The sequence below is a fragment of the Neovison vison genome, chromosome X (genome assembly GCF_020171115.1).
Source record: "Neovison vison isolate M4711 chromosome X, ASM_NN_V1, whole genome shotgun sequence".
Taxonomy (NCBI): Eukaryota; Metazoa; Chordata; class Mammalia; order Carnivora; family Mustelidae; genus Neogale; species Neogale vison.
In genome coordinates this window covers 128,269,862-128,276,347 of record NC_058105.1, presented here as the reverse complement: position 1 = coordinate 128,276,347, position 6,486 = coordinate 128,269,862, and positions in this window count along the sequence as shown.

Below are 6,486 nucleotides of genomic sequence, written 5' to 3'. Positions count from 1 at the left end.
CAGATAATAATCCTTAATTTCCTCAACATGTTAAAGAAAGCATGTTATATGTCCCATGCCATTGCCTTGTTGCATGTGGACTGTGGATGGGCTCGATTATTCTATTATATAATCAGATAATAGATAATACATATTTTTTCCTATTGATAACCTTCTTTTTCCTTAAAGATGCTTCAGACTAGTTCAATAGGTGAAGTAAAGTGTACCAGGGGCCAGGCTGGGCAAGGCTTTCAGGCAAGATATTGTACATGGTTCATGTCAGCTCTAAGAGGACCAAATCAAATATTTAGAACTGATTTTCAGCTCCCTGGAATTCGCTCTTACAACCCAACAGATTTCTTTTATGTTTCCTTTTATATATTCGAAAATGATCTACAGGAAAACCAGCAAATGTGCCTCAGTTTTCTGTGAGCAAACCCCTGCTCACGTGCGTCTGTGCTATAATCCTCTTTTCATGCAGAGGAAGAACACAGAGGGCACACATTATGCCCGGCGGGTAGGCTCTCTTTATTATATCATTTAGGAGAAATATATCCTTCTAATAGAAATTTTTAAACTTTGACATTTAAGTTGACTCCAAGTAACTGTACATGGCCAAGATGGAATTATGTTCATATTCATGATGTAGGAACAGAAAAGTGGCATGGAGGTATTTGAGGAACTATAACTGACATGAAATTTACATTAATTAAAGGAGTGAATAATCACTCTAATAAAATTATAAGAAAATGTGCTGTCGAATAATGATGAGACAAGGATTTTAGAGAAGGTGTCACTCTTAACTTTATTTTTAACCAGAATTAACTCGGAATCAGGATGTCTGGTTATAGTCTAATAGAGTCGATCTTCACTGGGAGTTCCACACTGAGAAGAATAAACAAGGGTTCTTTCTAGAGGACACAGTAGGTAGGTATTGCTTCTCATTTTCTTGCAATAATTTGTAAATGTTTTTTTTACCTATATGACACTATGCATTCTTAGACACTGTGAAAAATTGGAAGACCTTGTTTTTATTGGTATTATTGGTAGCAAATTTCATAAAGTGTCAAATATTTTTAAATAATCCGAAGATTTTATCTGGAGAAGGTGAAGGGAAGAACCCATTACTTACTACCTTTTAGGAAAACATTTTGGGTTTGTGGTGAGGAATATGGAGGAACCATTTCTTGTCATCCTTGAGGCATGTTTACAGGGCTGTGACTAACATACTTCAAATTCTGAATTCTATAATAAGTAGCTTGGAATCCACAATTTTCATGGTTTGTTTTTGGTTTTGTTTTTGTTGTTGTTGTTGTTGTTTGTCTTCTTGAATGTGGAGATACCAACCACGGCAAATGCTGAGAGGTAGACATGCACTAGAGGTCTCCTTCATCTCTGTTCACATCTGATCCTCACCCTGGATCAAGCTGGATAGTCAGGGAGAAGCTCCCTGTAGAAGGCTCATTCTAAAATGGGCTCTAGAGAGTCTCAATCCTAATCTTCACATCTTTGTGTGATTCTGTTTCATTGAGTGTTGGCTGTCCCAGTGATATCCTTCTATCCAAAGGAACAGGAAAGAAGTGATAGGGTGTCCTCTCTACGATTGTTTCCTAAAAGACTGACATTTGTCTTGCTAACACTTTTTTTTAATCTTCTCAACTTATAGGCTTTGATAAAATAAGTAGCCATGCTTGAGAGGTTCACATGGCTAGGCTATTGGGGAGGGGTGTGTCTCAGACAAACTGTTATGAACTGAATGTTTGTGTTCCCCAGAAATTCATCTATTATAGCTCAAATTCCCAATGTGATGGTATCTGAGGTGGGCCCTTTGGAAATAATTGTGTTTACATGAGGTTGGGGGCCACCATGATGGCTCCATATCCTTATAGTAAGAGATACCAAGCTCTGTCTCTCTTTCTGCATGCACACAAAGAAGAAGCCATGTGAACACAAAGGGAGATGGTGGTCATCTACGTGTCAAGAGAAGAGGACTCTACTTGCTGACATCTTGATCTTGGACTTCCTAGTCTCCAGAACTGTAAGAAATGAATGGCTATTGTTTGAACCACCCAGTCTATTGTATTTTGTTATGATGGCTCGAGCAGATGACAGCACCAACGAAGATCCTTTATCCAACAGCCCAGGGGGAACTGAATTCTGCCAACAGCTTGACTGAACTAAGCAGTGGATCTTTCCCTAGTCAGGCCTTTGGATGGGACTGTAGTTGGGCTACCATGTCAACAGCAGTCTTGTGAGAGACCCTGAGACATATGACCCAGCTCAACCATGCCTAGGCACCTCACACAGACATGGGGAGAGAAGCCTGTTGCCCTTAAGTGATGTAGCTGCTGTGATTTGTGAGGAAGCCATAGGTAACAACTCATGAGAATGTAAGACCACAGGTAGAATCATGGGTTTCAGTTGCAAAGATGACAAAGTGCCAAATATTCTAGGAAAATAAAGTCTAGCAGATAATTACTCAGGACGGTAAATCAGAAGTAGGGGATGGAGTATAAGGAGGAAAAATGTACCATGATTTGCTCAAACATTCTCTATTTCATTTCTGTCTTATTTGACTCCGTATCTACACTATTGGCCGAAGCCAACCCCTGAGGTCTAGGAATCTTATTTGCCCTGTTGAATTCAGGTAGTCACATAGGATTTTTTTTTTTTCCTATTCCCTTGAATCTTTAGTTCCAGTGCTCTTGCCAAAAGTTAGAGAATGAAGGAGGATAGTTTTGATGCTGGAACAAAATAACGGGTCCCTACCACTGCGTGTAGAAGACAGTTTGCATATAGTGGGGACCTAGAGGGAACTGAAATGACATAAATTTTCCTAGCACTAGAAAAGACTTGCTGTACAGTGCAAATCAATAATTCACAATCTTCATCTGATAAAATTACTGTTAATTAAGTCTTTCCAATCAACAAGAAAAGTCCTTCATTCACAAGGCTATGAATAAATTCTGGATCAAACTTATGCAAATAGTGACTTTGCTCCTTGAATCAAAGTTACGTTAGTAGGTGATAGCACTAAATAAAACATTACACATCCTTTTTTCCTCCTTTGATGTTCTCAATCTCTTGTTCATCATGGCAATAACAAGCTCAAAGCAACAAAGTACACGAGAACCCTACAGAATTGAATTACGATGAGTAGGCTTCACTTGCTTTAGCCCATTAAATAGCAAAGGGGACTCTGTTGGCATTTATATTTCAGTGGGATCTTTCTGTGGAGGCCACAGATGTCATCACTGGCATTTAGCAGGAGGATAAGAGGAGATATTAAGGAGGTGCGTGGATAGTTTCTTTCAATTTCGATTGCAAAAGCCAGACTGAGGAAAGTTGGTCTTAAATTTCAGCAGAAAAGAGGGAAGCTAGATCTCATTTAAAAATTTGGGATGCAAAAGTTCTGAGTATCCTCCTATGACAGAAGCAACAATAATCCTTTTAACTCTTACGTCTACATCGGTTAAAAAGAGACAGGGAGAGACATCATTGCTGTCACTCATCAATAACAACAGATGTTGGGTGATAGATACTTTTTCTATCCCAGAGTTTTGGATTTCAGAATGTACACACATAAAGCTGAATGGAGACTGCATTCACCTTACAAAGAGTCCGTCCAAGAGTGATCGCGAAACACGGTGAAGTTTTATCTGACCAGTATTCCTTATGTCATTTCAATACATGCAGTAGAAAGATGATAAGAGATTGGAAAATAATTGGAGGAAATTAATTCCTATAAAAATATCTTTTCTAGTAATTTTTCAACTTAAAAAAGAACCAGTAAGAGCAGGGAGTTTCTCAGGAAAGCGTGACTCCCAAATAACATAACATCCGATCTCTATGTCTGGGCAGGAGGTTGGGACACTGATTCCTTTCATGGGACGTCCTGGTAGCAAACAGTGGGATCAAAAATATGGCTCCAAAAGAGTTTCAGAGTGGAAAGAACCTCCCTGTGGCCATCACAATAAGCAAAAAGCATGTTGAAATACATTATTTTCTTACAAGCATGCCTTAGTCTACAGTAAACATACATTTTACACTGTTGGTATGTCTCTAAAATAAAGAGGCATCAAAACATGACATATATTAATAACTTCTTTCTCAGCATATTCATGATCTGAAACTCTTGTCGGTGTACATCTTTGAAAGAAAAACACACTTGATTCAGGAATGAATATAGTTGTTGGCATTAGAGAGGGAAATGCAGCTGTATTTTTCAGGTTTTCTTTGTATATCCTTACCCTCCCTACTGAGTTATTTTTCTGCCATCTAGTCAACTCAGTTTCCCCCAAAATGCTTCAAATGTAGCCATAAAAAGAGAAATATCCCAATTTTTTAAAAAAACGAACAAAGGATGGGGATAGAGTTTTCACCAAAGAAGAGCTATAAGGGCTGATAAGCACATAAAAAGATGCTAGATGTCGTAAGTCATCTGGGAAATGCAAATCAAACGTCACTGAGACACTATGGCACAGATGGTGAAAATTAAAAAAAAAGGGGTGGCGTGGAAATTGTTAAGTTGTTAAGTACTCAAGACGATAGAACTCAGTTAGAATACTGATGCTCTCCTGGTAGATTCCTAAAAGGTAAATGTAGATTCCTAATAAATGTAAAATGGCGCATCTCTTTTAGGAAACAATTGGCCCCTCCTTCAAAACAGTAAACATGGCGCTGCCCACGATCTAGTGTTCCTTCTCCAGAATATATTGACGTAGGAGGAATGAAAACATACATCCACACAAAAACTGGCACACCGAGGCTCACAGAAGCATTGTTTGTAATAATTACGAAGAGACCAAAAAAAAAATTCTTGATGTCCATCAAATGATAAATGCAGGAACCAAACACAGTAAAGGTCTGTCATGGAATATTACTTGGTAATGAAAAGGAATTAAGTTTGAATACATTCTAAAATGTGGAGGGACCTTGATTATGTTAGGTCGAGGGAAGTCAGACACAAATGGCCACCTATTGGATGATTCCATTCACAAGAAATGTCTACTGTAGGGAAATGCATGGAGATAGCAAATAGGTTCATGATGTCCAGAGGCTGAGGGCAAGGAGTGATTGGGGTGACAGCTACCAGTATGGAGTTTTCTGTGGGGTGATAAAAGCATTATACAATCGAATAGTAATGATTGTTGTACAACATTGTGAACACAGTAACGTATGCTAAGTGGGACATTTAAAGGGTGAATTTTATTTGTTATTTTTAATTATTATATTATTATATATCACATATAATAATATTATATTATTAAATTAAATTATTTTTAATTTTAATTGTTATTTTAAAAAATTTAAAGGGTGAATTTTAATTGCTATTTTAAAAAATCATAGGTAGCATTCTACAAATCAGTGGAAATGAAAAACTATTTTTACTTATTTTTGTTTGTTTGTTTCAAGTTTTTGTTTGCATTCTAGTTAATTAACTATAGTGTAATACTGGTTTTAGAGTAGAATTTAGTGATTCTACCAGTGCTCATCCTAGCAAGTATTCTCCTTAATCCCTCTCTAGCCCTTCCAATCAACCAATGGATTAAAGAATAAATTAGGAGGAAAATGGGAAACTATCTTGAGATGTATGAAAGCAAAAATACCACACGCATACCACTTATGAGATGCAGCAAAACCAGGACTTAGTGGGACCAATAGTGGTTAGTGTCTCCATTAGAACAGAAGAAAAGTCTCCCAGAAACAAACTACCTTCACCCTTCAAGGAACTAGAAAAGGAAGAGCCAATGAAGGCTAGAGTTTGCAGAAGGAAGGAGTAGATTAGAGCAGAAATAAGTAATATACGGGGCAAAAAAAAAAAAAAAAAGGAAAAAATCAGTGAGACTAACAGTTGTTTAAAAACAAAATACAACGAGAAATTTAAAAGGGGGTTTTAAGAGATGCCACAGAAATCAACAGGGTCATCACGTACTATGTGAACAATGATGTGCAAAACACTCAGGTCACCTACAAGGAATTAATACGTTCCTACAAGCACACAAACCTACCAAGCCTGCATCATGAAGAAACAATGTCAGCAGACCAACAAGTGATAGAGAGCTTGGTTCCATGAAGGAAACCCACCCAGTAGAGAAAAGCTCAAGACTTGATGACTTTAAGGGTGAATTCCAGCTAACATGGAAATAATTAATGCCAACCCTGTCACATTCTTCTCAAGAATCCAAGACGAGGGAAGACGTTCAAACTCATGTTTGAGAAGCTAACACTGCTGTCTCCCCACATAGCTCTTTGCCCTGCCTGCAGCTGCACAGGTGGCCTCCACCCTTCTCTCCCTGACCCCCAAGCAGCTCCCAAACAAGCTCTGCAGATGCCTGGATCCTGTCACTAGTTTGCCTAAACCAGCAGCTTCTCAGCGAGAACCCATCAATCTCTCCCCAGGACTGCAAGGTCATAGACTGTGCATCTGTGCCCAGTTATGATTCCACCTTTTAATCTATGTTATCCCTGCCCATCCCCATCACTCAGGACTTCCTTCTTTCCTTA